The 8939-nt window shown below is 25.8% G+C and overlaps 1 long non-coding RNA gene across 1 annotated transcript; it reads left to right on the top strand.

Moving 5' to 3' along the window:
• The first annotated feature begins 7961 nt into the window (after positions 1-7961).
• On the top strand, positions 7962-8616 carry LOC114177846. The gene is made up of 3 exons (XR_003603230.1): positions 7962-8027; positions 8142-8266; positions 8357-8616. It is a non-coding gene; the product is annotated as an uncharacterized LOC114177846 (long non-coding RNA).
• Positions 8617-8939: the final 323 nt, after the last annotated feature.

Genomic DNA, 8939 nt, shown 5'->3' on the forward strand with positions numbered 1-8939 from the left:
TAATGTGACTTTAATAAATAGGATCTTTTTTGCCAAAACTCTTTATGGCATGAATGAGGATGATAAAAAACCCTAGCTGCATGTGAGCTTTTGGTTCTGCCAATTTTTGGATTTTTCGCGTTTTTAGAATTTTTCCAGAAATTATGTGGCGGCAATGAAGGCCCGCCAGACAATGCATGCTATTTTAACTAAGTTTCTGAGTTCTACCTAGAAACCGCTTGGTGGCAATGAAGGCCTACCAAGCGAAACGAACTAGATTGTCGTTTCTACTACTTTGTGGTTTCTGTTTAAACATGCACCTTTGGTTTTGGGTAGTTTTATGCATGATCGATGAACCTTTATTAAATTCTGCATGTTTGTGTGTGTGTATACATACATACATACATACATATATATATATATATATATATATATATATATATATTTACACACACACACACACTCACACATACATACAAACACATACACACTTTGTATTTTTTGTTTCTTCTTATTATTTGATTTGTTATGAAGTTCATTCTTATCTCCAATATATTTTTCGTCTTATTCCAACTTTTATGCAATTGTGTTCAAGTGATGTATGCCAATTAAATATATTTTATGTTTCACATTTGAATATTTTTACTCTTTTTTAATATTTTTATTTATCGTATATTTTCATTTTACATGAGAATTTTTAACACTATCAATTTAAGTGTTTCATAGTATAAGGTAATTTAAAAAGTTTATTTTCTTTATTCTATTATTATTAAAAAATTTTTCATTTGAAGAACTCTTTTATTTCACTAAAATAATTTTTCTTATATATCAATCGTCGACTAAGTTGATATTTGAAAATTTTTCTTAAGGTATTATTCATCTTATTATACTCTTAATTATACATTTGTTTTGTTTTGTACGATTTCATTCGATGGTCTCTCAAATTGTTTTTAAGACACACATTTGATAATTTTTTAATATTTTTATTTGGTTTTTATTATAGAATACTATTTTGCTATTTTTATATAATTATTTTTATTTTCTAAAAAGTCATTATCATATGTTCAATTTTATCACTATAATTTTATAAATAAATTTTATTTATTATATTATAATAATTTAATGTAATCGACATGAATTTTTTTTATCACTATCTAACATATATTGAAGATCAAAAGGTGAAAGATCTATGTTAAAGTTTTATTATTGTTAGTTTAATCTTTGTTCTTTATATGATTTTGATCAATTGATGTAATATAACTTTTATTGGTATATATAAAAAGATTTCATTAGAATTTAAAAAATTGAAGTAAATATACATTTAAAATAAGGTTTAATTACTCGAATCATACCCAGTTTGGTTCGAAAATTTCAAAATGGTACCCGCTTTGAACTTTGCCTCAATTTAGTACCCAATTTTGATTATTGCATCAATGTAGTACCCGCCGTTAAGTCTTCACAAACGGCGTTAACTACCTTGCCACGTGTCAGCCTCTGGATTTTTTAATTTTTTAATTTTTTTTTTTAATTTTTTTTTAATTTTTTTTTTAATTTTTTTTTAATTTTTAATTTTTTTTTTTGAATTTTTTTTGAAAAATTTTTTTTGCCACGTGTCAAATCCTTGATGTGACACGTGGCAAGGTACCTTGCAAGTGTAATTGTCTTCATTTCAACTTAGTCCCCACATGTGTCTATTTGTTTCAATTTAGTACCCATATATGTTTATTTGTTTCAATTTAGTACCCAATTTATTTGTTTCAATTTTATTCAAATATTTTATTTTTATATGGAGAAATATTGTATCTCTTTTAAGACAAAATTTATTATTTATATAAATGTTATATTTATATTTGTTACTAAAAATGACTTACAAATATGTTATTCATGACTTTTACCATTAACTTTAATATAAATTTCAATACTTAATTTTATAACTCATTTTTAGTAACAAGTATCAATATAACATTTATATAAATAATAAATTTTGTCTTAAAAGAGATACAATATTTCTCCATATAAAAATAAAATATTTGAATAAAATTGAAACAAATAAATTGGGTACTAAATTGAAACAAATAAACATATATGGGTACTAAATTGAAACAAGTAGACATATATGGGGACTAAGTTGAAAGGAAGACAATGACACTTGCAAGGTACCTTGCCACGTGTCACATCAAGGATTTGACACGTGGCAAAAAAAAATTTTCAAAAAAAATTCAAAAAAAAAATTAAAAATTAAAAAAAAAATTAAAAAAAAATTAAAAAAAAAATTAAAAAAAAAATTAAAAAAATTAAAAAATCCAGAGGCTGACACGTGGCAAGGTAGTTAACGCCGTTTGTGAAGACTTAACGGCGGGTACTACATTGATGCAATAATCAAAATTGGGTACTAAATTGAGGCAAAGTTCAAAGCGGGTACCATTTTGAAATTTTCGAACCAAACTGGGTATGATTCGAGTAATTAAGCCTTAAAATAATTTTCAATTTGAATATTTTTAAATTTTATCAACTAGATTTTATTAATGTTTTCAGATTTAATAAATGTTTTGGTTCTCATGAAATTTATTTAGTATTCTAATTTGAAATGTATATAATTATAATTTTAGGTTAAAATACCTTTTTGGTCTCAATTTTCGTTAAGTTTTGTCAAATCAGTCATAAGTTTTTGTACTCAAATAGGTCCTAATTTTCATCAATTTTTTTAATTTGGTTATTTTTTTCTAACACCATTTAAATCATTGACAGTAATAAATAGTGTCTGCTACGTGTCACTTTGTTGTTTTTATTAATTTTTTAAATTATATTTCTTTTATGTTTGTTTAATGTTTATGTGTCAATCTAGCAGCGTGTCTCGTGTTAGAAACAATATTTTATATTCAATTTAGTCTTTATATTTGTTATTTTTGTTCAATTTAGTCCCAATTTTATTTAAAATTGAACAATTTTGTTCCTCTTGAAATTGGGACCAAATTTAATTTTTATATAAAATTTATTATGATGTGAATTTTAATATATTTAATAACAATATTTAATAAAAAATGTGAATTTTAATATAAAAATTAAATTTGTTTTAATTTGGAGATGAGCAAAATTGGTTAAGGTTAAAAAAAAATAAAACTAAATTTAACAAAAATAACGAATATAGGGACTAAATTGAATATAAAAACATTGACTCTGACATGTGGCACGCTACTAGGTTGACACGTGCACATTTGAAAAAAATTAAAAAATTAAAAATATTAAAAAAAATAAAAAATAAAAAAAGAAAACCACGAAGTGACATGTGACCGTGACGGTTCATGACTGTTAATGATTTAAATGTTGTTAGCAAAAAATGACTAAATTAAACAAAATTAACGAAAAGTGAGATCTATTTGAGCACAAAAATAAAATTATGACTAATTTGACAAAACTTGACAAAATTGGGACTAAAAATGTATTTTAACCTATCATTTATTTCTAAATATTTGATATTGAACTCCTTTTAATATTAAATATTTAATAACATTATATTTCTTTTACCATAATATTTTATTACTTTATATAAATTAATTAATTTATATTAAAACAATTATGGATATGGATACAAGTATATACTCACTATATGGAGATGAGACAAAAATTTGATATCTATTAATATTTTAGATATAAAAATAAAAATAAGTTCTTTTCTTCCAAGGATGAAAACGGGATAACGAGATCCATCCCGTTCGTTGTTATACTTATTCATATATGTTTATCCACCGACTAATTTAACGCATCTTTCCTTTCATGTCTTGATAAATGAAACCCATGTGTAAGAAAAAGAAAATTAACGTCCTTAAATTATAAGAACTTCATTCATATGTTTCTTGAGTACAAGAATCGAGATGAAATTTCCAAACAAATTTCAAAAGATTAAAAACATAATTAAAAAGAATACTCCGCACCCTCAATTTTAAATTTAATATATTTTAGGTGCAAAAAAAGAAAAATAATAAAAAGTATTTAGAACCGAGTAGCACAACCGCAAACAATATATAAATAGTTTGTAATACTTAGCCAAAGTCATTTCAAGTCATAACACTTAGCACAAGAAATGTGTCAGTTATTTTATGAGTAATAAATGCTCTTAATTTTTGTATTAATTGTATCAACTACGGCATGTGACTGGTTTTTTTTGAAGTTGGAATGATTAATTGTAATAAGGTTTAAGCACAACTTCATTCAATCGGAGGAGTTCTCCCAAGCTTCCACGGAGTAAAAGTATTGCCCAAAAGTGTGGTAATTGCCATGTGTTAATGCACTCATTAATGATGCCACCATAATTTTTGGTGTAATTTGCTTTTCTAGTTATTTCCTGTAAATGCTAAAAAAATATCAATGTTGAAATTTCCATTAATAAAAGTAACACTATAATATAAAATTAAAAATATTATGTATTAGGTTGTAATAGTGTGTTTCTTTTACCTTAAATGCAGGTAATCATAAACTCCATGGGTAAAGCTTAGTTAGCCATAAATAATGCAAGTCAGGTTTTAAAGACGCGTTCAACTTTTAGTTTGCAAAGGCAAATCTACACATACATATTTTGTCTCTAATTATTAATTAAGACTTTCTTTTTCAATGTTTTAATCTTTCAAAATTTAGATTTGGTTGATTTCTTTTTTCTAGGGTTTTTTATATATGATAACATATAGTTGAAGATTTTGAAATATCATATTATTTGGAGGTTAAAATTTATTAAAAATTAAATATACTTTTTGTACTTAAATTATAATTAAAAATTATATTTTACTTTTAAATAAAATTCTAAAAATGTTAGTATGTATATAGAAATTCATTTCCAACATCACAAAATGTCACTGGATTACTTTCTATTCCTGTTATGGGTCCAACAGGTATAAAAAAACTCATTATAATTTTATAGCTGATGGATTTGAATAGATATAATATGTAGGTACAGAAAGCAAATTTTATACTGGTGTATGTGAAAATTATATAAAATATTTTTCGTAATAAACAATAAAAAGTACATTATAATTTAAAATAAACTCTGTATGTTATATAAAAACTACTTTATGTTATTTGAATAAATAGTTAAAATATCTTGTTAAATATTTTAAATGTTTTTTTAAACACTTGCGAGTACCTGTGGATATTAAAAAAATATGCGAGTATCCACATAGTAGATACCTGCATGGATATGGAGACGGATATAAATGGATATTTATCTAGCGGGTAGAGTACGAGGAAACTACTACCTGTACCCTACCCGTCTCGTTGACATTCCTAATATCGACTAGACTATGTACCTTATAAGTACCTTGACCGTGTATAACATAGTAGGGTCGGCTCAAGGGTAAAAAAATAATTTTGTCTTGATCTTTGTTATTTTGTATATGCATTTTATTTGATTTTTGTGGGAACAACAAATATATTAGAACTTTACTTTTATTTTGTATACTTAATTAAAGGAATCGTCTTAGGACGGACGTTGTGGGTTGCTAATACGTCCTTTACACGTAACCAACTCCCAAACCCAAACATGGTTTCAAAGACTATTTTGGTTTTAAGGCTTTTCTATAGTTTTCCATAATAAACTATAATGACGACTTTTTAGTACCTTTTTATTTATTTTCGTCGTCCCGCTACGATCTCGTTTGCGACAATGATGTAAGGGTGATTGGAGTGGTGAATTAAAAGTGGGTCAAAATATCATTATCCTTTGGCTAATACATTTTTTGAATCTCATATTTTTTGTGTGTACCAATTTTTTCATTTTCATTTCTCGTTAGTATGTTTTCTTTCTATTTGTATGGTTGTTGTTTTTATTCTTTTTTTAGATTTGTATTAGAATTAGAAAGATGTTTCTCTTGCCCAGTTTTATTTTCTAGTACTTTTTGATTTACGGGTTTCAAGATCTTGACGAGGAATTGAATTTTTTATACAAAACTATTAATTAGATTACGATTTAGTCTTTTGGTAGATAATAGATTAATTTGAGCATAATTCAAAGTTCAATCTTTTGTAAAAAGATAATTCAAGTTTAGAAAAAAAAAAAGACTTACTATCGATTTGAGAAACAATATGTTTTTAATTATTTTTATTAATGATTAATTTGAAAATAAACTCAGTAGGTTTGTGAAAAAGTTGAGACTTCAGAAGAAGAAAGAGACTTGAAACTTCAAGATACCACAAGTCTATTATCGAGTTTACTTTCTTGACAATCAAAACCATATTTTATTGTTTTAACTCATTCATTTTATATTTATGAATGAATTAAAAGACATTCTTTCATTCTTTGAAAAGTACAGAGTAAATGGATTTAAGAATGCATAGAATTTTTTCAAGGAAATTGCTTAAATGAATATAGAGTTTAAATTTTGTGGAAAAACATATTAGACATAGAAAGAAACAATTTGATAAAAATATTGAGAATGAAATTCAAAATATCTTCAAGAATCATTTAGAATTGATTACTTTTTGTATATTGTAGATAAAATAATTACCATACTTCAAATTAGATTTGATTAATTTAAAATATATGAAGATATGTTTGGTTTTTTATTCAGTGTTAACAAATTATAGTCATTAGATTGTATATGTTTGAAAGAAAAATACTTAAACCTTGAAAAATCTTTAAAACATGATAATTTGTTGGATATTGATGGATTTGATTTATTTTCAAAATTAAATATCTTAAGGAAAATTATAGGTTTGGAAAATGATAAATCAATTAACATTCTTAATTATATAAAAAGAATAAATTCTTTTTCAAATGTATATATATAGCTTATAGATTAATGTTAATAATTCCAGTATTGGTTACTTCAGTCCTCGAAAGAAATTTTTCGAAGCTAAAAATAATAAAAAATTATTTAAGATCAAGAATGTTTCAAGAAATATTAAATGGATTAATTTAATTATTTATTGAAAAAAAATGTTAAATAAAATTAGACAATTTAATAAATAATTTTGCATAAAAAAACTCAAAAAATAAATTTTAATTAAAAAACTTCATTCTTTAAATTTATTTTAGGTTTCTCAAACTCTTGACTCATCCTAACATAATATATTTATTTATTTATTTATTAATAACAATGCCATTGATTTATAATTATAAAACACTTAAAATAAATAATTAAAGTGAGTTATTATTGCTTGGTGTTGGTCAATTATTTTATTGTTTTTTAGAAAGCCAAAAGTTGACAAGTCCTTTCTCAAGAAAAAATGAATTCTTCTTAAATGAAATAAAAGTAGCTGAGATTTTCTGGTAGTAGAGAATAAAAAATGTACTTTTTTCTGTTTCGGATAATAATTATTGAGCAGTCTGATATAAATATTATTTAAAAATTAATATAATTTATTATGGATGGTAAGGTAACCTATGTTTTCTGCTCAGTGCAATGGGGTCTTTAAGGAATTCAATGTGGTGTTGTTTCCTTCCTTGCAATGCATATAAATGAATGGAATTATCGAAGAAATCTATCTATATATCACAGAGTAACTAAACTATGTTGTATAGGACATGATGGAAAAGTTTTAGTTTCACGCTAAAATTATTTTATGTATTGACCATCAATATTTGAAGTTGGTGCATAATTCCGAGCTCAGAAGTAACGTGTTTTATAGGTGGATCATCTGTTCAAGCATCAGTTGGAGAAAACATTTTTGAGGTATACAGTCATAAGTTTGATCTTTTAAAAGTTCCATTACAATCTATTTTGTTTAACTTTTCTTGTCATTGCAGAATAGTTACCTTTTTGGGAACCAAATAATCAAGGAAAGCAGTTCCTGCAAAATCTGATGAGAACATTCAGGGAAAAAAATGTGTGCTTTCATTTCACCTTTTCTGGTATAAGAAAGTGATTTCTGTTTTCACTAACTTCACAATCATGATTCAAGTTTAAATGTGTGATTTCTGTCTTCTTGATTTCTGTCAATTATGTATCACCTTTGGTGTTATGTCACGCTTTGTATAAATAACAATATAATAGATATTGTGGTGGTATAACAGGAAGAATATCATGGAGTGATGCTGCTAAATTTGGACTTGGAGCTATGTAGGTCAAAATCTACACACACTTTATAATATATGTTGACTGCATGTGAGCGTCAAACTGTGAAGCTTATAAATTCTCATTGTTAATTAACTTTCTTAATCTTTCAACGCATAGGTTGCAACAACTGGGATTGCTACATCGTTGGTAGAGAGAAGTGGGAGGCTTCTTCCACCGTTCATTCGCGTTTTTCTTCTCCAGCGAACCGGTGACGACAACAACATGTGCGAGGATGAAATAAGGTGAGTTTGTTTCATTTAACTAAAATGCAGGTTGTTTGGTGCTTTGGTTGTAATATTATTTTTCATTTTTGACTGTTTGTTTTCGTGCAGGTGCTATGCAGCGGCGGCAACCACATTCTCTACTCAGCGGCAATTTCATTCATGGAACTCTAGATTGAAAGTCAGTGTGAAAAATAATCATGGAACACAAACTCATAAATTATGCATTTATCACTAAAGCGCCATCCATTCCTCTTCGCATGCCATCTGTCGGTTGTGTTTATTATAAAGTGTAATGTAAATGTTAGAAGAATCTAAAAATCTTAAGAAAAAAAATATTGAAATGTAATGAAAATTTTAAAATATTGTAAAAAAGTCTAAGATAGGAGAAAAAAATCAAGAACATTATGGATAGTTAAAAATTTAGAACATTCTACTTAAGTTCTAATTAGAATGTTCTAGAATAATTATGTAAGTGAGATGGAGTTTATAAATACTCATGTACTCTACCATTTTATGTATGATAACAAATAAGACAATATCTAACACACCACTCACAACTACATAACATATTACTTTCAACTTCTACTTCCACATTCTACTATCTTCACAATTTTATCTATCTCATCAACTATTCTTTTCACAACCTCAAAATACTATCAGTTTTGCCCTTGAGTTGTTGCATTGCTTTAGC

The sequence above is a fragment of the Vigna unguiculata genome, chromosome 1 (assembly GCF_004118075.2).
Source record: "Vigna unguiculata cultivar IT97K-499-35 chromosome 1, ASM411807v1, whole genome shotgun sequence".
NCBI classification, from domain to species: Eukaryota; Viridiplantae; Streptophyta; class Magnoliopsida; order Fabales; family Fabaceae; genus Vigna; species Vigna unguiculata.